Below are 26,095 nucleotides of genomic sequence, written 5' to 3'. Positions count from 1 at the left end.
ACTTGCAGTTCTGTCATTAGGTAGGCATTTAGAGTTTCTGGTTCCCCCTTTCTAATTTTGTACCAGCTTTTAATATATGATCCTTTATGGGCCAGCTCTTGTCTCTGTATCCCAAACTCTAATCTCAATTGTGCAAGGGATGTATATCTTGGAAGTCAATAGATCAGTCATATCACTCTTGCTATGGTGCCATCCAGTGTTTCCGCGTCTCTCCCTTTGATGGCTTTACTTCCATAGGTGATAGATGGTATACGTTTCTCCTGTATCACCGTAATCAGTGAGAAGCTTTTGCCAGAGATCTTGTGTTTTAGGGTTTTTACTGCCACAGCTATCGCTATCACCCTAATTTTTGTGGCTTTGCGTTGAGTGGAAAAGTTCCCTTTATTGTCTATGATGACCCCCAGGTATTTGTACTCTTGTACAGTTTCCAGCTTGCGTGTTGCCAGATGCCAGTGATAGAGTGGCTTTGTTTTGCGGATATCAATGCTCATGACTTTTGTTTTTTCTTGATTGATGCTAAGTCCGTTGTCTTCTGAATGTTGGGTTGTTATATTGAGCATGCGCTGTAGGCCAATTGGAGTCAGACTGCTGACTACAACATTATTCTCATAGAATAGGTTTGATAGATACAGGCCCCCAAGCTTCGGGACGTGTGAGTTGCTTTCTTTCAGCCTGGCTGCCAAATCTGTCATAAAGAGATTGAAGAGTATTGGAGCTAACACACAGCCCTGTTTCAGACCAGAGGTCGTGGGGATCTTCTTTGTTAAGTAATCTCCTGCACCTAGTTTTACTTGCACCCAGGTGTTGGTGGTGTAGGAGGATTAGCTGTTTTAAGAGTAGAGGTTGAATATTCTGCTTTTGTTGTTTTTGTCACAGTATGTTCCTATTTATATAATCCAACACTGAGCTGTAATCAATAAAACATATGTACAGGTTTTTTTAAAATTGCAAGTGTGGTATCTATCATTAGTGAGCCCCCTCCAAGATAACTTTATTGTTGATGTTTGCAGGATTGATTTAACAATCGGTTTTAGTGCGTTTGCACAATATTCTTGATCAAGTTTGAATAATATTGAAGGGATCCCATTGGAGCCAGGATCTCCTTCTTGCTTGCCCTTGGAAATTCTTTTGCAAATTTGAATGCTCGTAATTGGTAATAGCTGTTCCAGTGTAGAAATTGAGTCGATTAGAGGCGATGATACTTCCAACTTAATCAAAGGTGTATTTGTGCATATTTGAATTTATGGATCTCTATTGAAGTGTGATTGGAAGATAGTTGCCCAAGGTTCTCCAGTCACTTGTGAATTAATACCTTGTCTCAGTGGATTAGCCAAAGTGTTAATTCTTTGCCAAAAGTGCGAGTTGTTGTTGGCCTTGATGTTGTGCAGCAATTTTGCCTAAAGCGTCTCTTTTGCTTCTTTTTTAAGGTGCCAGGTTAGTTTCCTGCGAGTGACTTTTAATTGCCTCAGTTCATGCAAGGCCGTGGGGTCACAACCGCCTTTTTTTCATTTCCGAAGTGCACGATTTATGGATGCTTTGAGATGTTTTATTTGTGTGTTATTTCTAATGGGGAAACTCTATTTTGAGGACAAACAGTACTCATGTTTTGTCGGTTTTTCTTTTTGACTCCTTATTTGTTTCCTAGAATTTTAGTGAATGTCTCCCAGCCTGCTATTGTGTCAAGCTCTGCTGCTTGAACTTCTCTGAGAAGTTGCTTTGAATGGGCCAAAAAGCATTCCGGGTCGTCTGTTTTCCGTTTTACTCTTTTCTCATCAGTTGTATACTCTAGGCAGAGTACATTTGCTGATTGTGTTTGTGTTGTTGGCAACGCATTTTTCATAATTTCTTGATGGGCAGGTGATCGCTGTGGTCTAGGGTTCCAATGCAGTAATCCTGTTATTTTGACAACATATGATGGGAGATGAAAGTATAGTGGATTGTTGTGCTCGCTACTGCATTATGGACAGTTGCTGCCTGTGGGCGATCTCCTGGGAATCTACCATTTAGTGCACAAAAGCCCATCTGCTCTAAGGTCGCAAGATGTTTCTGTGCTATTTTAGATTGTCTGCCGCGAGTGTTATTTTCTTGTGGTGGTATGTCCCATGCAGAATTGGTCCTCATCCATGTGGTTGTCATCAACTGTTTTGCTGAACTTGTTTAGGTTAACATCCCCAGTGATGATCAAGCTGTTCGATTGCTCCTCTGTTAGTATTTTCATCAATTCATCCCCCTGCTACACTTTCGGTTTTGTTTGTCCTTGGGTTCCACTGCTCGATAGATTCATTCCACTTGGGAGATTTGCTACAGGCTCCTCTCAGTATTGAGTAAAATTGAGTTCTCTGTTGGTCCTAGCGGGGTTCTGGTTGTTTTTTTAGTTTGACTAGTGGGGGCTCTGGGTATCTTGGTTTAATAGAGGGCCGCAGTTTAATTCCCCAGGTGTTAAATTGGTCATGCTCTTTTTTGATTTTCTCGGCTACGTCTTGTGAGGCCCAGACTGTTTTGGTTACTTCGACCCCCGGTTGATCTTGTGCCTCCACAAATTCAATTGACTCTATGTCATTGGTGTTTAAATTCTTCAGGCTGCTGACAGACTTTAGGAGACGTAATATATTTCCCCTATTTAGTGTGTCGGCTCGTCCCTTTGATTTATACTCCGGGTAAAACACTATTGTTGTTGATCCCTGTTGAGTTGTTTGTTTGTTGGGTGAGACCTGTTGAGCTGTTTGTTCGCCCGGTGACTCAGACAGTTTTCTTTTTGGTGGCGGGCCTTGTGAGCTGGTTTCACGTGCCCGGATTGTCTCTGTGCGATGACGTGTTGTTGTAGCTAATACCCCTTCAGTACATCCTCTTCCTTTTCGGGATTTATCCTTGGTGTTTGTGTCATTGCCTATTGTTTTGTTTGGGGTAATACTACCTTTTGTCTCTAGCCTCCCTTCCCAGGTGGTATACTCTGCTATCTCGTAATTAGGATTGGATGGGTCTCTTACCGAAATTATGATGTTCGTAAGGCTTCCTTTGGTTGATTGCCGGGTCTCTGGCCCCTTATAGGAGCTATCAGTTGGAGGAATTTTTGATTTCACCCTTTCCTCTTCTGTTTCCTCATTTTTTAGAGGGTTGTGCGGTTGCTGATGTATCAGCTTTCTGTGGGGGTTTACTCATGAGGGCGATATTTCCCTTTGGGGGACTTAATGCTCTTTGAGACAGTGGCATATTAGAATCTTTTCCTTTTGGCTCCTCGATCTTGTGGGGCGGACTTGCTTCTGATGTTAAGCTATAGGTGAGCTGGCCCTTGGTCTGGGTCATTGGGTTTGCCACTGATGGCTAATAGTGTCTGCGTGGGGCTGTGCTTTTCGCTGGTTGGTTTCAGCCGCGGCCGGCAGTGGGAGTACCTGCAGGGCAGTGATGTGGGGAGGGGGAGGAGCAGGGTGGGGGTAGTAATATATGGATTACGGAGCTTCCCAGGTAAGTAAAAATTTAAAAAAATAAAATGAATTTTGTGGAGAGCACTGCATCCCCAAATGCGATGCAGTGCACGCCAAAAAATTTGTTTTGTTTATTTAAATGTTTACTTACTTGTAAAACTCTGTAATCCATACATTACTACCCCACATCCTGCCCCTCCCCACGTCACCGCCCTGCAGGTACTCCCACTCCCGGCCGTGGCTTGTTGGTTTGTCACGGACTCCCTTATGTCAAATAAGAGGTTGTCCATTGCTGTAGACAGTGTTGATAATTTGTCCACAATAGTTACACATGTGCAGTTGGCCTGAGCGAGCTGCTTCTCTGATTGGGGTCTATTAATCAAGTTGTTAAGGTCTGCCAGTTGAGCATCGATGTTTGCAACAAAGATGGAAAGTGAGGTTAAAACTGACAATTGGATGTCCTACTAGTCAGATTGGTATCGCATGGCGTTTATGGACATTTGCATTGAAGGCAGCAATGAGGCCCAGATGTCTTCTTTTTCCTGCAGTTTGCCTTGTTTGATGTTATATTCTGGGGAGCGCCTGTTTTTTCCTTGTGGTTCATCCCACGAGACCTGGGTGTATGAAGCCACCAGTTCCTCCCATTCCTCTGAGGTAAGGTCAGATGACTCTGAGTCCAATTCCTGGGATTTAAATGCGTATATCCCTTGCAGTTTCTTTTTGAGTTGAGCTTGAATAGTGCTTTGAGGGAGTTGAAAGTGAAATGTTTCCTGCAGTTGTTACTGGGATGGTTGATCTGACAGCTCTACTATTGATGTTTGAAGTGAGTCTGGTGATTGTCTTTCTTCTTTGTCGGCTTTCAAGTTATGAGGGTCTTTGTTGCCCTCCATGACCTCAATGGTCTCATGCATGACTGGGAGGATTAGTTGCCTTTCTGGTTTAAATTCTGCGTCCGTCTGTGTCTGGATTGACGTAAAATGTTGGTAGATCTCAAAAGAACCTGCCTCTCCTCTTGGGGTGGTGGTGTTATGAGGAAGGTGTGTGCTCGCTTGCGGTTCGTCCTCCTCCTTTTTCATGCGGTGTGCGAGCCATTTATCTATGGTCTCTTCCTGAGTGCGCCTGTTGGGGCTAGGGTCATCGTTTTTATCTTTTCCCTTAGTTCTCTTGGCCGCTGCATAGCTCATAGCCTGTCCTGGACCATCATTCTCACTTCCATTGAGTTTTCCATAGTTTTGGGGCATTGCCAGCTCTGGCTGGTACAAAGGGTCTTGACTTGTTTGCCCCATTTCTATGTTTCCTTTAGCCTTCTCTTCTTCCCTTACCACTTCTAGTTGCTTTGCTGTGCCTGAGCCTTTTCTGGGAGTTGCAAACTCTCCTTGTTCCGTCTTCAGCTGCCGTTGTGCTGTCTGCTGTGCTATGGTTTGTTGGAGTGGGGAGGGGATATTGTTTACTTTGTCATTGCTCAGACACAGAACTGCCCGGCGTCTTTTATAAAAGAGAATTTGGTATATATTTTTGCTGGACGACTAAGTTGGATCTGGGTGGTCGCGCTGTACATAGTAGTGGTTATTAGAGCCTGTGGGCTAGTGATGAGAGGTGAGATTAAGGGGCAGTCCTCCTCCTTCTTCATCTGTTCCCCATTGCTTGCTTTATTAGAAGCCTTGTTAGATGTCTTACGCATCCTTTTCCTAGGGTTTGAAGCAACCTGTTGTCTTACTTTCCTGACCTCATTTATGGTTTTAGCAATGGCCCTCCTAGTTTTTCCTTCTACCTCTTTCCTCTTTCCTTGTTCCTTGTTCCTTCAGTGAGGAGTCGGTGGGCGCTTTGTCACCTTTATCGAACATGTCCTTATCCTTATTCTTTCCACACCAGGTTCCTTGTCTGTCCTTATCTCGTCCATCCTTGCTTGCCCTGGCTGGCGGCCCAAAATTGGATATAGTGCGTATGGTTCAATCGGCAAGGCGTCTAAGTTTACGAGTGAATTGCCCTGAGGAGTGGTATGTGGGGAAGCACTGTGGGCTAGGGTGAGGTAGCAGGCTATAGATGGATAGTGTAGTCACAAAAAGTAGCCTGTCATGCAGGACCTACGACATTTACGGATAACATATACTGTGGGTCTGGTGGCACACTGACTCTGTACATCCCCGCTGCATATTTTAGCCTACGGTTTGCATTAGCTAGCTCACAGTGCCACTAGAATCTCCTGTTATCAGAGAGATTCGTTTTTGCAACCTTAGAACACAATAACCTCAGACTAGTGGAAATAATATATTACTTCTCACCCAATCGCTCATGCTTGCTTGTTTTTGCTCTCAGAGAGATACAGAGAAGAGACAGTTGAAAGTGTTTACAATAAGAATTTATTGTACAGTAGTTCTCCTCATGTAGAATAAGTGCGCTGTTATGACTGTAACACAGTGGCAGAGATATAGAACCAGCAGTACAGTGAATAAGAAGAAATAGCATTGTTCTACCATTCTGCAACAGTCATGAACATATACATGAATATAGAATGCATTTATAAAATAAAGTGCTTAATCCTAAAATGCCTGACTAGATGTACCTAAGTGTACCTAGCATGTGAGTAGGTGCTATATAGCCTATGCCTAAGAGCCAAGAATCCCACTAGGCTTTAGTCAAACCCCTATACCTGAATTGTGAGAGTGTGGGACTCTGTCCTGGACTTGAGCTGGACACCCCGCAAGGGATCGTCAGACCACTGTCAGCTGGAGCGATGGCATGCCGGAGCTGTAGCATCTCTGGTAAGTTTGTCGGTCTTGAAGTCTCGGGTTCCCCCTCTCTGATAGCAAGAGGTGCTGTATTTATACAGTCTATGTACGTGTGTTACCCATTGCTCAGTATGAGGATGACGTTGGGGATTAAACCTTGTGCATTGATGGGAAAGGTGAATTGTACCTCCTGGAGAACCATCTCAAACTGAATCCAAAAAAAACAGAAATTATCCCGTGCACTCCCAAAAATAACCCCCTTCCCATTCAACTCTGGATTAGTTATATCAAAGCACTTAATTGCACCCTCTCGACCTCTTATTCTGTCAAATCTCTAGGCATCAGCATTGACCAAAATCTTAATCTCATCCCCCACATTAAAAATGCAGCCAAAAGTGCTCTATTTACCATTCAACACCTCAAAAAAATTAAACCTTTTATCCCAGCTGATGACTTCAAAATCGTTATACAATCACTTCTTCTTTCCAAGATTGACTATGGCAATGCCATACTTGCTGGAACCCCTAAAGTCCACTTTACTCCGATCAAATCTGTTCTCAACCTTGCCGCCAGACTTATTTCTGACTGTAAAAAATTTGACCATATCTCTCCTGTCCTCAAAAACCTAAACTGGCTTCCAGTTGAAGGACGATCCGCATATAAGATTGCCTGTATCACGCACAAAGCTCTTCACCAAAACACCCCTTTTTACCTTTCAAGCAAACTTCAAAAAGCAGGATGCTCTAGGTCCTTGAGGAGTACTAACTGCCTTATGCTGATCCCTCCTAAACTAAAACGTAAAAAGACCCAATCTCGTGCATTCTCTGGTACTGCTCCGACGATTTGGAATTCTCTTCCCAAAGACCTTCGATGTAACCCCTCTTACCCTCTCTTCAAAAAAAGACTCAAAGTATTTCTCCTCAACAAACACTGGGGTTCCTAATGTTTTTGACTCCAACCCAGCTCATTACCGCCCCACTATGATTCACTTTTTACCCACCCCCTCTCCCTCCTTCCATTCTCTCACTCCCCTTCTCTACACCCCCTTCTCTCACTAATATCAACTCCCTTTTACCCCCCTTATTATCCGATTGTTTCTCTGCCCCCCTCTAGCATTTAACTCAATGCTTTACCTTTTTGTGAATTTTTCTGCACATTCGTAAATTGTTGATTATTTCTTAATATGTTTACCTACCTTGTAAAGCGCTCTGATACTCTTGGGTCCAGCAGCGCTATATAAAACTTCGTAAATAAATAAATAAATAAGTACTAGTTAATTATTCATATGTGCAAGTATGGCGTCTTACCAATATCGATCGGGAAAAACCCATCCTCGTCATAGAGCTAGGTGAAAGGTTTGGTCGATAAAAGGCTGCAGACCTTATAAGGCGTGATGTCCTTGTAAGGCATTCTGTCCTCATTTGGAGTTATGTCCTTATAAAACTCATTCACATTAAAAAACTAGAGCTGATTTAGGGAAAGTCTACGATGTTCCCTGGATCTATATTAGGGTACCAATATGAAATATAACAGCTGCACCCAGGTAACCGTGGCCGCTTCCTCTCCTATCCCCATAGACACCAACCACCTAGGGTCTCTCACCGCCCTCTATCCTTTCTATTCTTTCTTAGCCTGCACTCTAAGTTGCTCACTGCTTGGTGGTTAGAGGCATAGGCCAAAGGTGTTCAACATTTATTAGTCTTTGTTGGAAGATTCTAAAATCTTTTAAAGTCTTTCAGTCTTGATGCTATTGTCTATCTATCCTTATGTAATGCGTTGTTCAGATCACTTTGGGCTAACTTGGGCCTAACTCGTTGCTCCCCATGTTGCAGCTGTTGTTGGCAAGGGGTGCCGGTAGTATGCCAATGGTGTGCCAGTGAATCGCAGTGGTTGGTTTTATGATTGAATTATTGTAGACCAGCAACACAAATAATTGTTTTGTGGTTTTGTGATTATAGCAATATACGCCGTGCTATTTGATGATGGTGCTGATCGGGGCTGGTAGGGGCTGGCAGGGGCTGGCAGGAGGCTTTTACAACTGCTCATCTTTCCCTGCTTATGTACTTATGTTCCTGCTGCACCTGCTGATGGCCACCTATTGGCTTGTTGGGCTCTGGTCGCTGAACGCCCACTGATCCCCCCTACGGCCACCTCGGTCCATGAGGGTCACCAATGCACTCACTCACCTCCTCCTCTCCGCAGTGTTCATGGGGTCCGGTCAGGTTCAGGGATCTCCTGATCCAGGGACTAGGATTTCTTCTGAGCAGGCCTCCAATCTCTAGCACCTCTTACTGCTTGTGCTGCTTGGCTGCTCCCTGTCGTTTGTCTTCCCTGTCCCCCAACCTCCTGCTGCCTCTCTTTGCCAATTGTGCCAAACCGTATGGATGGCTGCAATTGGCAAGACCCATTGAAGTCTGGCGTGGAGTCTGGCGTGAGGACAGGGGTCCGGCAGAGTTGAGGCAGTTGCAGGCCGAGGATCGAGCCGCGGCTGAGCTGCGAGCTGCCGTGAGCCTCCCGGCCTACTGACATCTGGCGATTGTTGTGGAGGGAGATCAAGGAAACGAACACATCAACTCCTCTATTGTGGCAGCGCCTCACAAACCCACTCACAGACCCATTCAGAGGCTCATGAACCCACTCACAAATCCATTCACGCACATGCGCATCCACTCACAAACCTACTGAGATTCATGCTCCCACTTAAAGACCCACAAAGCTACCCAGGCAGTCACTCAGAGATCCACTAAATACTGAGGCACCCACTTACAGATGCACTAAAAGTCTCATGCACCCCCTCATCGACACACTAAGAGATTCAAGCACCCACTCACAGATGCACTTAGAAACCCATGCACTCACTCACAAACCCAATCACAGACGTATGCACCCACTCACAGACCCACACAGACACTGATGTACCCACTAGTAGATGCACTCAAGCAGTCAGGCACCCACTGACAGACCCATTCAGAGACTCAGCACCCACTCATAGAGTTACTGAGACTGTTATGCATCCACTCAGAGACTCACACTCAGATACTCTTGCACCCACTGACAGACCCAGTCAGACACTCATGTGGCCACTTACATACCCACTCAGACACCCATGTACCCATTGACAGACCCACTCAGATACTTATGCACCTACTCACAGACCTGCTTAAACATTCATATGCTCACTCAGGCAGCCACTGACACCCAATCACAGATCTCACTGAAATACTAATGCATGCTGTCACAGACACATTAAGAGACTCATACATGTTTTTATAGTTATTTAGATAACAATATATCTAGTGTGATATTTAGAATCAATTATATAGTTATACATTTTGAATGTGCAAGTGGCTATTGTATGTCTGCTTTTGTTTTGTGGTTTTGCAATGTATTTGTGACTATCGCGACGTCATTGCAAATATTAAAAAAAAAAGATATTTGTAAGGAAAATGAACAACATTTTAAGCACTAGGATGACTTTTGGAAGAACCTTATATGACCGTTGCACATAAGACCACATGAAGCGTTTCAGACTGCTGAGAAACACCCTGTTGCCTTTGTCTATAAAGTGAACTCCATCACTTCTATAGATTCCATGTATGTAGAAGTGCAGTTTGTTGTTTTTGTGGATAGAACCTGTGTTATGGTCTCTGTGGAATGCAAAAACAGTTTTATTAACATGTTTTCTGGTTTTGTCAATTTGTGGACAGAATTGATTAGAAGACTTCCATTTCTGCCTTTGGCATATGTTGGTTTACACCAAGACAGTGTGAGGGAAAATTGCCATGTATTGTGAAAAGATATCCTTCATTAGGATTTCCTTTCCAGTCCTACCCCAGTCAGTGTGCCTAGGTCATTGCCACCACAGTGCACAATCATGAGGTGAGTGGGATGGGAATCCACAATGCATTTAACAAAAGGCAGCAATTGATGTCACTTCAACCCTCTCTGGCGAATCCAAATAATGTCCACATTAGCCAAACCCAAGTCCCTGTCAACACCACTCTTTCTAGCAGACTCTCTAGCTCAAAAGACAAGCCCAAAAGACATAGCTGTGGTCCACAATCCACACTCTAAGCATTTTGAAGTGAAGCAGCACTAGGAGACAGAAGGCTGGAGCTGAATGAGACAGTTTTCAAAACAAAAGCCAGTTAAAATGTGTGCTCAGGGTTTAAAAAAAACATACTTGATTGGATGCTGTGAATATGAAGGTGAATAAAATTAGGTAGTGCCTAGAAAGATTAAGTAACTACATCTATGATTGGCGGCAGGAAAAATAAAAAAGTGTAAAGCAGACTTGGATATGCTTTTAATTCTGTAGAGTAAACCGCACCCGCTACAGTTAATTTTGTAACTAGTATGGCCCTTCTAGAATGTTCTGTGAACTTGTGGTCTACTGGTTATAGTGGGTTGCTATGGAAACTATGGTAAGAGTGAATTGGTGGAAGGGTATTAAAAAGAGAGTTGTCTGTTTCAAGAAATTAGACATCTTTAAACTGATTGTTGTGTAACAAGGATTACACTTCCTAGTGACAGCTTGCTAATAAAGTGTATTGTACTCTTAAAGTCATAAACATATCAAGACAAATATGTTTTTCGACTCACATTTTTTGGGGAAATGCATTGTGACGATCGAAATTAAGTAGTGACTATGCACAAATAGTCTTCCATTTTGGGATTCTTTGTAAAATTGAGTGAAAGGGCTAACACATACTAACCAGTGGACTTTTAAAACTAAAATATAAAAGGCATGTTTTTATTTGCCGCCTTCCACACTAACAGAGAGAGCAAAGTTGAAAAGGTTGTCAATATTGGTTGCTTTGTATGAAAGTGGTATGCCATTCTTATACTTAGTTTTCACATTTCCTAAGCGTACTGAAACTACAAAATAAGAGCAAAAAATAAACTATTTCACCAACGAACTCAATTTTAAGGTATGTGAAGTACATTGTATTTGTAGAAAAAAGAAATGTATTGAAAAGGTATATGTTTATGTGAGGTTGATAAAAGTGAATAGGAAATATGTAGAACAGTTTTGATCTTTATGAGATGATGTATAAGTAGTAGTTTGAGTGCTTTTATTTATTTTTGAATAGGTGAGTAACACACTTTACAAGTGTGTGAGTATATAGCAGTTTGTGTGAGGTGCAGAGTAGATCAGCGAGAAGTTAGTTTACAATGTAATGCCTAGGAATTAAATATTACAGATACCATAAAAACCATAGAAATTTACCGAAAAATACAATGGTTACATGGACGATATAGTTAGGAAATAGAATTTCTTTTTAAAATTGAAATTCACTGAAAACAACCAAAGGTTACATAGATGTTATAGTGAGGAAATAGAATTCAAACCACCTTAAAAATTCTTGGAAAAAAACAAAGGTTACAGGGGCATTATAGTTAGGCTCACATTTTACTCATACACAACCAGTGAACTTTAGCAGTTACAGTTACCTGAGCTACCTATAACTTATGCCCCCACGATGCACTGCTTATGACCTCACTTATTACATCACTCATGTACGGTCAGTGACATCACTGATGACATCATGATGACATCTCAAATGATAACACTCATGACATCATCCAAAATAACCACTCACACACTCATTCACACACTCATACAACCTCTTATCCACCCACACCTGCTCAACAACTCACATACCTATTCACAGACCCATTCTCACATAACCACTCTCTCATTTATAGAGCTACTTACACACCCACTCACTTGTACAGACACTCACACGACCAGTCACTCAAACATACAGATACTTCTACAACTACTTATTAACTCATACAGATACTAACACATGCTTAGTCACCTAAACAGTCACTGAGACAACTACATACTATCACATAGACACTCTCTCACGCTCACTTAGTCACCCATCCAGCCAGTCACACACCCCCTCACTCATCCATACAGCCAATCACACATACAGCTATTCATGTACCCTCACACTCACCTATACAAACAGTCATGCAGCTGCTCACTCACTCATGCAACCACATACATGTCCATTCATACATCATACACACACTCGCATAGAGATTCACTCTCCAATACAGGCACTAACACCCACTCCCTTACCTATACACACTCTCAAACTACTCAGTATCCTATACAGACTCGAACACTCACACACCCACTCCATTTCCAATATAGCTACTCACACACCATTTACTCACCCAGCTACTCCCACACCTGCTCACTCTCGAACACAGCCACTCACACATCCACTCACTCTCTAATACAGCCATTCACACACCCACTCACACACCCATGCAGCCACTAAGGCATCCACTCAAACACCTATACAGCCACTCACAGAGCTATTCAGAAACAGATTCACACCTTCTCAGATGACATATATTAGAAATACTATTACACTTACTAATTGATGTCATTAGTGATGTCTTTTGAGATGGCATTAGTGATGTCACTGACCATGTCATGGGTGATGTGATATGTGAGGTCATAAGCAGTGCATTGCGGGGGCATAAGTTACAGTTAGCTCAGATAATTATAATTGCTGATTTCACTGGTTTTGTACAAGTGAAATGTGAGCCTATTACAACGTCCCTGTAACCTTTTCCTTTTTTCAAAGGTTACAGGGACATTGTATTAGTCTCACATTTTTCTACGTTCTTTTAAATTCTATTTTTTACTATAACATCCCTGTAACCTTTTTTTTTTTCAGTGAATGTATATAGATATATATATTTATATAAATACGCCTTCAAAAGCTGTTTTGGGACTTGCTTGTACATAATCCTTTGCACAGCCCTCAGGAGAAGTAGAACTGATGGGGATAGTACTATGACGCGTGAGTAACCTGCCTGCACGCGCGATGCCATCTCAAGCAGTTTTGAGACTTGCTGGTTCAGAATCATTTGCACATCCCTCAGTAGAAGGAGAGACTGCGGGCGATAGCACTATAAAGCATGAGTAATCTTTCTGCATGCAGGACACCTTCACATACAGTTTTGGGACTTGCTGTCTCAGAATCCTTTGTACAGCCCTCAGGAGAAGGAGGGGATGTGGGGGATGCGAGCAGGACTGAACCGGGCATGACCCAGGTGAGTGGGCATCTGCGCTCATCAGAGCCTGGAAGAGGCTGGGCCACCCCATTGGTCCTCTGCTTCGACCCTGTGAGTAAGTTATATTCCACTTTTTAGAGATGGGGTAAAGAAAAAATTGTAATGGGAAAGGAGGCTTTGACCAAGTGTCCCAAATCACCCCGTCTATTACTAATTATCTCAACTCTGTGATGGGTGCAATCATCTCTGAAATTGACCTGGAAGAGGAATGTATTGAATTAGTTCAGCAGCATTCCCTAGCATTGCCAACAATGTTACCTTCTGGGAACATGGAGGGTTACTCAGGAGGATACTTCTTTGCCTGATAGTGGGCGTATTGTTGGTACAGTAAATAACCTTTGTGACATTCAATATCGCTGTACTAGTGCTGATCCTTAGCTGGAAGCTGTTACATCGTGTGCATTACCTAATAATCCCCCTCCTTCAAAAAGGTAAATAAAGGAAATGCATGGCAAAGAAGCTAAAAGCAGGGGGTCCTAATGTCGATGGCCAACTATTTTCTCAAGCTGTGATTGGGGGGACTCTACCTGTGACTACAACAGAGGGGGCTAGTGTGGAAGCACCCTTAGTTTCCCTAGGCAACCTCTGTGTTGTGTCCCACTTTTTAACTTCTGTCGTTTATTTTACAAATTTGGATAGTAGATTGCAGAAAGTTTGTGCAGAGATACAGGGTCACTTGGAAATTATTGAAGCTACAGTCAATCCCCTGGGTGCAGCTGTGCAGGAGAGTCAGTGAAATGGTGTCCTTCCATTGTTAACAAATTGCAATATAGGAAGAGAACACACCAAATGTACTGAAGCCCATGCTAAACCTAACCAGTTAATGTTGGGCGAGAAACAGCAGGAACCCACTTTAAATGCCAAGAGTAAAGTTCTTATTGGCTCATCCTTACCTGTTCATGACTCAGTAAGCAGGAAAGATTCATCTCCATACACTCCTGATACTCTTATTGCATTTGCCCCCTGCATGAACTCCTTATGTTATGGTTCTGAGAAATGTCCCGGTTTTGGCCATTGGGAAGTCTGAATAGGTACCAGACTTGAAAGCTAAAGTGTTTCACTGGCTCATTATAAATTCAGAGTGGAGACATGATTTGCAGAATGAGATCCTTCTAGTCAGAAGAGTTAAGTGTGTTGGGCATTGTATGGGTAATCAAATGATAGACTTTGTAGTGTTTATCTTTAGGAAACCTTGGTAGTTGGCACTTTTCCTAAATCACCTTAGGCACACGTATGCTAAAGTAAGGGGAGCCAGGCTTTACCTCTGTGGTCCTTTCATACACCTGTCATTCAAGACCTTACAGTTTCGACCTACAAGCCGTAGATGGATGTGTTCCATTTAGGAGCCTATAACATTGTAACACACAATTGTTTTAAGGCCCTAAACTCCACGGAGGATCTGGATTGACTGTACCTCAAAAGGAGGCACCTTTGGAAACATATTGAGGGAATTGAATCAGGCGATAACGTGCTCTTGCTAAATGTGCCTGGCAGGCAGGAGGGAACCTTGAGCGCTGGGGATGTCAATTTAAAACTTTCCCATACTACAAGATCACACTTGGATGGTGCTTTTTTTGTCCTCTCCTGGAACTTTGCGGGTATGCGTACCAAGCTTGACAACCCATGCAGGTTAAGTCTAGTGGGAAAATATGATTTAATATGTTTACAAGAAATATGACTGGTGTCTCCTTTTCCTTTGAATGGTTTCAGCACTTATTGCAGTCCAGCCACCCCTTCACTGGCTGGATGGGCCAGAGGAGGGCTGGCAGTGTTGATATCAGTTAAATTACCCTGCCAGATAATTTCCCTGCCAGTTAGTTTCACAATTTGCTCTTATCTAGTGTGGGTGGTATGAATGTGCTGCGAATAAACTACTTTTATAACATATTTGATCAAAAACAGACCAAGGTGGGTGATGAACTTGATGTTATTTTATCTAATTTTCTCTTAAAGTTAAATTATCAGTGCTCTATTTTATGGCCAGGTGATTTTAATGTTAAAGTTTGTGAATTCGGTGGTAACTTGGTGTGTGGTTTAACTAACATGAAAGGTGGCCCTATTACTCATTTCAGTCATACCCGTTATGTGGAAATCCTTAACGGGATTCTTACTAAACACCATTTGTTGTTTACATCAGAATTACTCCCTAAACCTGTGGGTCCCAAACTGTGCGCCGCGGCACCCTGGTGCGCCATTAGAAGTAGCCAGGGGCGCCACGCACAGCTTGGGAAAGTTGAAAAGGTAGCAGGTCAACCCCCGAGCACACTCCCCGGGAGTGAGCCCGTCCCCTGGTGCCGCCTCTGCCCTGAGCTGTGCCCTGTGCCCTGCGCATCTCTGCCAGATCCGCTTCCACGGATCTCCAGTGCCTCCTGCCACCAGCTGTGCCCTTGGCTGGGCCTGACCGCCGGATCCGCTTGGTCCGCGGAGCTCCTGTGCCCCCTGCCACCTGCTTGCCTCACCGCCGTTTTGCTTTTCTTTCCCTGCCGTTTCTCCCTAGCCCCCAGTGCTCCCCCCTCCTCGACCAGCCCCGGCCGCGTTTCCCGCCACCTCCTCGCCGCTGCCCCCCTGCGGCCCGCCCCCTTCCCTCGCTCGCCATCCCCATTCGCCACCCCGCTCCCCCTCCCAGCGGCCCCTCCCTCGCTCCGCCCCCCCACTCTCCTCATATGGCAGAGTGGCCAACGCGCAGCATGCACGCGCAGCGGGCGTGCCCTAAGCGCGCCAAAGGCGCGCCAAAGGTAAGCCCGTCTGCGCCCGTCCGCGCCTGGACCGCGCCCAGCGCTCGAACCCCTGGCCCCCGAGGACCCCAGCCCACCCGCCGGACGTACACCGCCGCCACCCTCAACGCACTCAACACCGGCTGAGTCCCGGGATGCTACCGAGCCACCCCGAGACGCACCCACGGACCCTTCAGCTGCCACGCCTGCAAGTTCACCTGCATCCGGACCTGCCCCACACCAGCACCCGCCAAGCCGAACACCAGCAGCAACCACCTCAAGTGCATCCTGCTCAACACCCGCTCCGTCCACAGACACGCCATCGAACTCTGGAACCTCCTCGACACCACAGCCCCTGACGTCGCCTTCCTCACGGAAACCTGGATGAACGACTCCTCAGTGCCCGACATCGCCATCGCCATCCCAGAGGGATACAAGATCACCCGGAGAGATCGCGTCAACCAGACTGGAGGAGGCATCGCCATCATCCACAGGGACACCATCCACATCACGACCAACACCGACGACACCCTGACTACCGCCGAACACCTACACTTCCAGATCCACACCGACCCGAAGACCACCCTCAGAGGCACCCTGATCTACCGACCCCCGGGACCACGCACACAATTCAGCGAGAACATTGCCGACTTCGTCAGCCCGCATGCCCTCCCCTCCGCTGACTACATCCTCCTGGGGGACATCAACTTCCACCTGGAGAACAACAACGACCGCAACACCACCACCCTGCTCGACAACCTCGCCAACCTCGGACTCAAGCAGCTGGTGTCCACCCCCACCCACCTCGCCAGACACACACTCGACGCCGTCTTCTCATCCAGCAAAGACATCGCCTTCAGCCACGCCACTGGACTCCACTGGACGGACCACAGCTGCGTCCACTTCACCTTCAGAAGAACGACGATCCACCACCACCAGCAACAGGTTGCTCGAAGAAGCTGGAACAAGATCACAGCCGACCAGCTCGCCGCTTCCCTGAGCCAGCACCCTCCCACCAGCTCAGCGAACCCCAGCCGGGCCGCCGACAACCTCACGAAGTGGATCAGCAACTGCGCGGACGAACTCGCCCCACTGAGGACCCCGCCCAGCAGACCCGGCAGCAAGAAGGCCCCATGGTTCACCGACGAACTCACGAGCTCCAAGAAGAACTGCCGAGCCCTCGAGAAAGCCTGGAGAAGGGAGCCAACACCGGACAAGATGACCACCCTCAAGCTCGCCACCCGGAAACACCACCAACTGATCCGCGCCACCAAGAAAACTGCATTCAAGGACCGGCTGGACAACAACGCACACAACTGCAAGGAACTCTTCAACATCGTGAAAGAGCTCTCCAACCCCAACGCCGGAAGCAACGACATCACCCCATCGCAAGACCTCTGCAACTCCCTCGCCTCCTACTTCCACAACAAGATCGCGGACATACACAACAGCTTCAGCACTCAACCGATGCACGCCACGACCGAACCACCGCCCCCCACCACCACCCTCCGCGCCTGGACTCCGATCAGCACCGAAGACACCGTCCGCACGATGAACTCCATCCACTCCGGATCTCCGACCGACCCCTGCCCTCACCACGTCTTCAACAAGGCCGACGCTGTCATCGCACCCCACCTGCGGGACATCATCAACACCTCCTTCGACACCGCCACCTTCCCGGAGAGCTGGAAGCACGCCGAACTCAGCGCTCTACTAAAGAAACCAACAGCGGACCCCACCGAACTCAAGAATTACCGCCCCATCTCGCTCCTCCCGTTTCCAGCCAAAGTCATCGAGAAGACCGTCAACAAACAGCTGGCCGCCTTCCTCGAGACGAATGGATCACTCGACCCTTCACAGTCTGGCTTCCGAGCCAACCACAGCACCGAGACCGCCCTCATCGCTGCCACCGATGACATCCGAGCCCTGATGGACAACGGAGAAACAGCGGCCCTCATCCTCCTAGACCTCTCTGCGGCATTCGACACTGTCTGCCACCGCACCCTTGTGCAGCGCCTCAGCAACGTCGGAATCCAGGAGAAGGCACTGGAATGGATCATCTCCTTCCTCGACAGAAGAACACAGAGAGTCCGCCTACCACCGTACAAGTCAGAGGCCAGCGAAGTCATCTGCGGCGTCCCTCAAGGATCCTCGCTGAGCCCCACCCTCTTCAACGTCTACATGAGCCCCCTCGCGGCCATCGCACACCAACACAACCTCAACATCATCTCCTACGCTGACGACACCCAGCTGATCCTCTCCCTGACCAACGACCCCGCCGCCGCCAGAGCCAACCTTCACGAAGGGATGAAAGACGTAGCCGAGTGGATGACGACCAGCCACCTGAAACTGAACTCGGACAAGACGGAAGTCCTCATCCTGGGCTCCTCGCCCTCCGCCTGGGATGACTCCTGGGGGCCCCCCGCCCTGGGCACCGCTCCCAAACCAACAGACCACGCACGCAACCTGGGCTTCATCCTGGACTCCTCCCTCTCCATGACCAGACAAGTCAACGCCGTCTCCTCGTCGTGCTTCAACATCCTGCGCATGCTACGGAAGATCTTCCGGTGGATCCCCACCGAGACCAGGAAGACGGTCACCCAGGCCCTCGTCACCAGCCGACTGGACTACGGCAACGCCCTCTACGCCGGAACCACCGCCAAGCTCCAGAAGAGACTCCAGCGGATCCAGAACACCTCAGCCAGACTCATCCTCGACATCCCACGACACAGCCACATCTCCGGACATCTAAGAGACCTGCATTGGCTCCCCATCAACAAGAGAATCACCTTCCGTCTCCTCTCCCACGCACACAAAGCCCTACACGATCAAGGCCCGAGCTACCTCAACAACCGCATCAACTTCTACGCTCCCAAACGCCATCTCCGATCAACCAGTCACGCCCTCGCCGCCGTCCCCCGCATCCGAAGAACGACAACAGGAGGAAGGTCCTTCTCCTACTTGGCCGCCAAGACCTGGAACTCCCTCCCGACCGACCTGCGCCTGACCCAAGACCACCTCTCCTTCAGGAAGAAGCTCAAGACCTGGCTGTTCGAGCAGTAGCAGCACCCCCCCCCCCCCAAGCGCCTTGAGACCCTCCGGGTAAGTAGTGCGCTCTATAAATGTCTATGATTGATGATTGATTGAAAGTTCGGAGATTGTCTTTGTGGCGCCAAATAACCCATTTGGGACTGCCGTGGGGGAGTTAAGAAAGCCCCCTGTCAGGATTTCACTCACACACAGCTCTGGTGAGCCCGCCTCCCAGCAGGCACTAATGAGCCATGAATGAGTGTGAAAAGCACAGCACCGTGTCCCATTCACACACAGACTCTACAGAGGCTGCCTCCCAGCAGGCTTACACTGCACCGCCCACCCTCCCAGCCCTCTGATAATCTAACATTGCTGCCCATGGACAAGAGCTCGGGCACGGATGGACCAGCATTCACTAATGAAGTGCTTTACCATGAGGGGCTCCGACTAGTACCCCGCAGGACCCACCTCGCAGATTCTCTGTGTGAGCCACAGTGCTCCTGAATGCCTCGATACTTTCTGCCCCAGAGAAGTAAACTGTGTTGGTGGGTTTCTTCAAAAACACAATTTCCTCCAGGTCTCAGGGGCATGGATCTGAAGGGTTGCCCTTGGCAATGAGATAAAGATCTTAAATCGTCTCAGTAAAGAAGAGTCTGGTCCCTTACATCACCCGACAACATCCCACCAGCACCAGCCCCTCCCTTGCACCCCTCAGCAGCTGCTGTTTGAAATGGCTTGCCCAGGGCCCCAGATGCCTGGAATGCCGAGTTACTGACAATTCGCTATAGTGAGTCTGCGCATTAACAGCACTGATCAAGCCAATGAAATGGTAGCTTAATTCTCCCAGCTAATAGTCACAGTAGCAAAAAAATGACGATGTATTTGAGCAGTAACCAAATAAAAACATAGACATTTAACGAATGTAGTAGTATGACGATGTTTATGTTGACTTCATTTTACGATTTAGTCTGAAGCTTGAAGGACTGAGGATCTTTTGTGTACACAAGGAACAATATATTTGAGGACGGGCTGATAAATCGTTTTACCGCTGAGAAGGTGTCCCAGTGGTACATGTGTTCTCTTCATCATTAGTGCCTCAATTCTAGATTAATAAAAGCACAACAAAGCAGCAGGGTTGTGTCTGTTGCAGGTCACTTTTCATGAACCAACTTGTTTTCCCTCCTTAAGAGCCGCCCAGATTTTATTGTGTGTACTCAGCTGTAAAAACACACTTCTAATTCATGGTGAATGAGTTTCGTACAAAAGTTTAAGTGCATGTTATATGTTTAGAGTGCATTCCATAAATGGAGATATATGCATAGAATACACTGTTCGAGGCATAGACCAGAAATAGTGCATAAGGTACATCAGTTAGAGGCCAAGACGTCTTCATAGACACATGTATATCTTGTTAGCATACTTGACATTTATCATTGATGACTGTTGGACCTGACCATCTCTGCAGTGTCACCCCAGATTTTTGCCTTCTTTGCTAACTCAGATTATTTTGGCTTTTAGGACTTTGTGCACATTTTCCCTGCCCATCAATGCTACAGTACTCTCTTCCTAAATCATGGTAAAATTGACCCACCTAATTGGCACATTTAATTTACTTATAATTTCCTAGTAAATGGTACTATCTGTACTTAGGGCCTGTAAATTAAATGCTACCAGTGTGATGGAGCACTCATTGTGCCACGTCTTGTAAAACATGTCACAGGCCTGTCACTAAAGCCTGTAGTGTAGATTTAAACTGCTATTTTTGCCTGGCACAATAAACCCTTTGCCAGGCCTAAAGCTTCCTTTGGCCCTACAGGCTTATAGGGCAGGGTGCACAGTATTTAAAAAATAGGACATGTGTACTTAAGTTGTACTGGTCTGAAAATGCCTAAAGGAACTGTACCTTTCTACCAGTGTTCAGGGTTACATGACTGTGAATGGCTGTCCTGGGGTGTTTCACGTATTCCTTTTGAGAAATGGGGACAAAAGTTATTTGGGGGGGTGCAGGGTGTTTCTTCCCTGAGCAGGATGTCCTGGGAGTTGTACTCTGCCTTTCCCGAGCCTCAAAGGGTAGACACAGGTATTGCACCCACTTCCTGACCTCAAAGAGCTCTCTCCCTTGCCACTGACAAATGCAAATCACGTCTAGGTCTGCCTTCCCTTTATTAGCCTAGAAAGTTTGAAGCCAAACCCAGGAAAGGGGTAAGGTTAGACAAAGGGGGCAGCACTCACCCACAGCTTGGCACTAGGGTTAAGAGTGGCACTGACAGAACCTCTCATCAGAGCACACCTGGACCAGTGGACGATTCAAGAAAAGGATGGCCCTGCTGTCTGAAGAAGAACGATTGGACCTACTTGCCTTGAACCCAGGTTCCTCGGATATGACTCCAACGGTCTATTGGCTGTCCTCCTGTTTGAGCTAAATGGACACTACAAGATTCCAGAGGCTTCCTTGCAACTGCCCAGATGACCAGCACCAACTGGACCTCTGCTGGAGTGAGTCCTAATCTCCATTAGCCCCTCAGGTCCTGGACCCTTGCCTGGCAGAGTGTTTTCCTGATTAACTCCAAGTGAAAAATACAGATGTTTGAGCTCCTCGCACCCGCAATATAGATTCTTTACTCTGAACAATGACCATCTAGAAGGACTGCCAACGGGAAGCTCCACAGAAACTTGAACTTCATGATGACAGTCACTGCCTGCAATGACCTCCTATGCAAAGGATCAGCGGTGACCAGCTCTTTGCACCAAAACAGCCACCATATACGATGCCCAACCTGCTGTTGCACACTCAACAACTTACATCCCCCCGACCCAAAAAAAAGTGACATAATGAGGAGCAGCGGCCAATGGCCAATAGGTCAAGGGAGCCGCAGGTCAAAAAAGTTTGGGAACCACTGCCCTAAACAATGGCCCATTTCCCCAACTTTTCATGGGAATGGTAATTGTAGGGATGTTTCGATCACGAGTAATTGCTCGAGTGATCATAGTTTACTATCCTTAGCATTGAGTCTAGATATAGTGAATATTCAATCCCAGGAGCTCGGGGAATTAGTTTATTCGGCCAATTCGGGTGAAAGGTTAAAATGGTAAAAGATACATCCTGATCTTTTCTTGCAGGATCCGAACTAGAGCCAGGAGGTATCTGTTTTTACCTGTTTAGCCACTAAGACGGATTCATCCTGGATAATAAATGGGTTTATTTCACTGCTTCAGAAGTGTCTAATTCTTTGCTCATTAAGTAACGTAAGAACGGCCCTAAACCATATGCTTGTTTTAATGCTAAATGGACTGAGGCACAATGAAATCTCAAAAATGCACAGAAGGCACACCCTAGTGACTAGGCTCTAGTTAAACTTGCAAGAAGGATCTACAAAGAAGCTCCCACTCGTAGGAAGATTGAAATAAAAACATTTGCTTGGGATGAGTTTGAAGCAGCGATAAAGCCAAATAACCAATCCCGATTTAAGGCAGTGGTTAATCGTCCTTTTTCTCTGAACTGAAATCCCCTAGTAGTTTAGTCTAGTTTCAGCTGAAATTTAGGTCTTACATTCTACAAAACTATTCAACTAAGAAAACGATTTAGAAACTGTCCCAGAGGTGGTCCAGGAGTCCACTATTGAGGCAGCTATCCGTTCTGGTTTAAGTCTCCCCATAGACTTAAATGAGGTGACCCTTGCTATTAGAAAGAGCTTGATGCTTGAAGCCCCAGGCCCATACGGATTCCCTACGGCAGTTCTAGAATTCTTAGCCCCTCTTGTTAACAATGTTCTTCGCGCAATTTTATTGACTGTATACTACACTCGTGGAAGAAAGTGGTTATTGCGCCTATTTAAAAAAAAAAGAAAAGAAGCGTGATCCAAGTTGATATAGGCCCATTTCTTTGCTGGGCTCAATCTCCAAATTACTAGGGTGGGTCCTTCTTTCACATTTGGAGACTTGGGTCAAATCTAATAACATTCTGTCTTCAGTCCAATTTTGTTTCTGCACTGGGGTAGGTATAGTGGAGCGGTGTCTCAATCTATCACCTACAGTGGGGAAATATGTCAAAGCCAGAAGAGATGCCCAACATTTGGCTTTTATTGACCTCTCCTGTGTCTTTGACAATGTTAATTGCTCCACATTATGGGCCATGATGGATTCTTTGGGGGTTGATCCAAGCACTAGTGGATCTCCTGCAGCAGATGCATGCCAATACCTCAATACATATCTGCTATGGACAGAACAGGAAATGTACCCTTTCAATAAATTCCAGAAGAAGGAGTACAGCAAGACTGTATTATGGCGCCATTTTTTTTTTCTTTATATAAATGGTGTGGGGCAACATCTAGTGGAAAATGGTAAAGATATGCCCCAGATGAGTTGTCGCCCGGTCCCTTTTCTTTTGTACGCAGGTGACATTGTGCTGCATGCTCAAACAGCAAATGAGCTTCCATTACTTTAGAAATCTTATACCTCATTCATGTTTCAACTAGATTGAAGGGTCAACTTTTCAAAATCTTTTATGATGGTTATGGGTTCCAAGAAACTAAATCCAGGACGCACGTGGTTGGAGGGGGTAAGATCCTTATGGTACCCACTTTTATTTACGTAGGCATTCCTTTTGATAGTTCTTTAAATTGGGCTCATTTACTTACCATCAGAGCTCAACAATTTCAGAGTACGATTGAAGCACTATTTCGATGTGCATCTAGGCTAGGTGCCAGACTAGTAAAATAAATGCTCTTTATACATAAAAGCAAATGCATCCCTGTGACATTGTATGGCATAGGGGTATGGGACCATGTTAGTATATAACCTTTGCAGATCGCAGAAAGGTAAATTGTGCCCTGTATTTTATCTACCCCAAACTCAGATTCCTCATATATTGGCATTGAGGGTTTGGGCCTAAATCATCTAGCAGGTTTGGTCCAACTTACCCTATTACTTTTATGGATTAACATTTGGTTCTCCCCTGAAGCCTCCGTCTAGGTTAATAATGAAAGACTGTTTAGCATTAGATGGTGCAGATATGATTTTGGGGCTGAAATACATTAAATGTGTATTTGAGCTTGTAAAGCGCACTGCTACCCGTCCGTAGGTTTCCTGGCGCTGTATAACTCTGGGGAACCCGTCCTGGCTTTCCCTGTGGGATGGTCCCTGCTGGGAGTCCCCAAGGTGGAGCCAGGCATCCCCAGAATTGATGGGGCCATTGTGGAGATTAGGCAAGCTAATGCCCAGAGTTGCCGAGTGTAACCCCTGATTAGAGTAAGCACCGAAGCGAGAATTATCGTGTCCGCTGACCCAAGTCCACGACCCTGCCGCGTCGGGAATTGAACCCTGGTCCCGGGCTGACTTCTGCTCCTGGATCTGCTGCCTCTAACCAGTGAGCCACACTACTCCACAGGTACATGTTTGAACGGATGAGTATTAAATATTAATATTTAATTCCTTCAATGATTACCACTTTATCCAAGGAAAGGGTCAAATCACTTTGCAATGATTATCTCTCTAAAATTCAAACAGATAAAGTGTCAAAACTGCAAACAGTTGTTACTTACTCACATTTGATTACATCCACAGGCCTGGAACCTTTATTGTACTATTTCTCATACTGCAATACAGGTCGACTTAACAAAGTGCAGACTGGGTATTATTCATTTTTTTGTATTTCTTTCCTGTCCAGGGGTCTTCTTTTAAGACACTACTAAAATGACCCTATGATAATATTTCCTCACAAACCATGGTGCACTTGCGAACAATAGGCAACCACAACTGGCATTAATACAACAACTTGGCATTAATACAACAACTTAGCTCTGGTGAATTATGTATGGCTGTTTTGAATTATAGAAGATGTGCACTGAACATTAGGCGTAACTATATAAATTTACCTGTACTGATGTCATTTTTGTATGATGTGATTGTATTGTTTTTAAATCCTGAAAATGTAATAAGGTTTTTATGATGTGGTTATCTATTTATTGTCATTTTATTTTCTAAACTAGACCGAAATAAAGAATTCCTGACTTCACTTGATATATAAATAAAGTTGTATCCAAAACTATCAAACTATATATCAAACATTTGAAATAAAATCTACATTAGCGTTTACCATAGAAGGATATCACAAAAAGAAATTCATACTAAAACTAAACTAATAAATAGAATCAAATTATAAGCAAGCTTAATCAATAAACTCAGACAAACAATTAAATGAACCTTATTAGAGGCACACAAATGTCATCAACTAAATACTTCAAAAACGACGAATACTACATAACGAGGAAACTCTGTTGGATTCTCTGACCAGCTCCTGAAAGGATAAATATATACATCTCAACAACTACCTCATCAAGAAAGTAAAAATTACATTTAAACTAAAGCTTACCTGTGATTAAAATAAAGAATGTCAAATAGCAAATAATTAACAAAACACTCTCCAACTTCTATATCTTTACATGGATTTCCTAACAGAAAACATTAAGGGCCAGATGTACGACCAATTTTAGCATGCGCAAACGGGTTAGCGACACGTATGCGCATGCTAAAATTGGCATGCCCATGTACCAACACATTTTTGCTAGTCGCAAAAGAATTGCGACTCTGAAAAAAGCGTTTAGACACTCGCTATTTGGAAGGGGCATTCCCTACCAAATAGCGACTCTCTAAGCCATGTATGATTGTTTTGCAACCGCAATTGTGGTCGCAAAACACTTGCAAATTACCACCCTCTTCATGAGGGTGGTAATGGAGTCGCAATTTGGAAGGGGTCCCCAGGGGATCCCTTCCACTTTGTGACTGTCTCCAAAAATATTTTTTAAGGGCAGGCAGTGGTCCCAGGGACCACTACCTGCCCTTAAAAAATGAAACAAGAATGTTTTTTTTTTTTAATGCATCCCGTTTTCTTAAGGAAAACGAGCTGCATTTTAAAAAACAAAACTGCTTTTTTTAAAAGCAGTCATAGACATGGTGGTCTGCTGAGCCCAACTGGCCACAATACCTAGTAGGGCCTGACATTCCCAATGGGCTAAAAAATTGTGAGAGGCTCATTAATATTAATGAGCCTCGCAATTTGCGACCCCATTGGGAATCGCAAACAGTGTGAAACACACGG

The sequence above is a fragment of the Lissotriton helveticus genome, chromosome 8, assembly GCF_964261635.1.
Source record: "Lissotriton helveticus chromosome 8, aLisHel1.1, whole genome shotgun sequence".
Taxonomy (NCBI): Eukaryota; Metazoa; Chordata; class Amphibia; order Caudata; family Salamandridae; genus Lissotriton; species Lissotriton helveticus.
Note: the sequence above shows the minus strand (reverse complement) of the source record.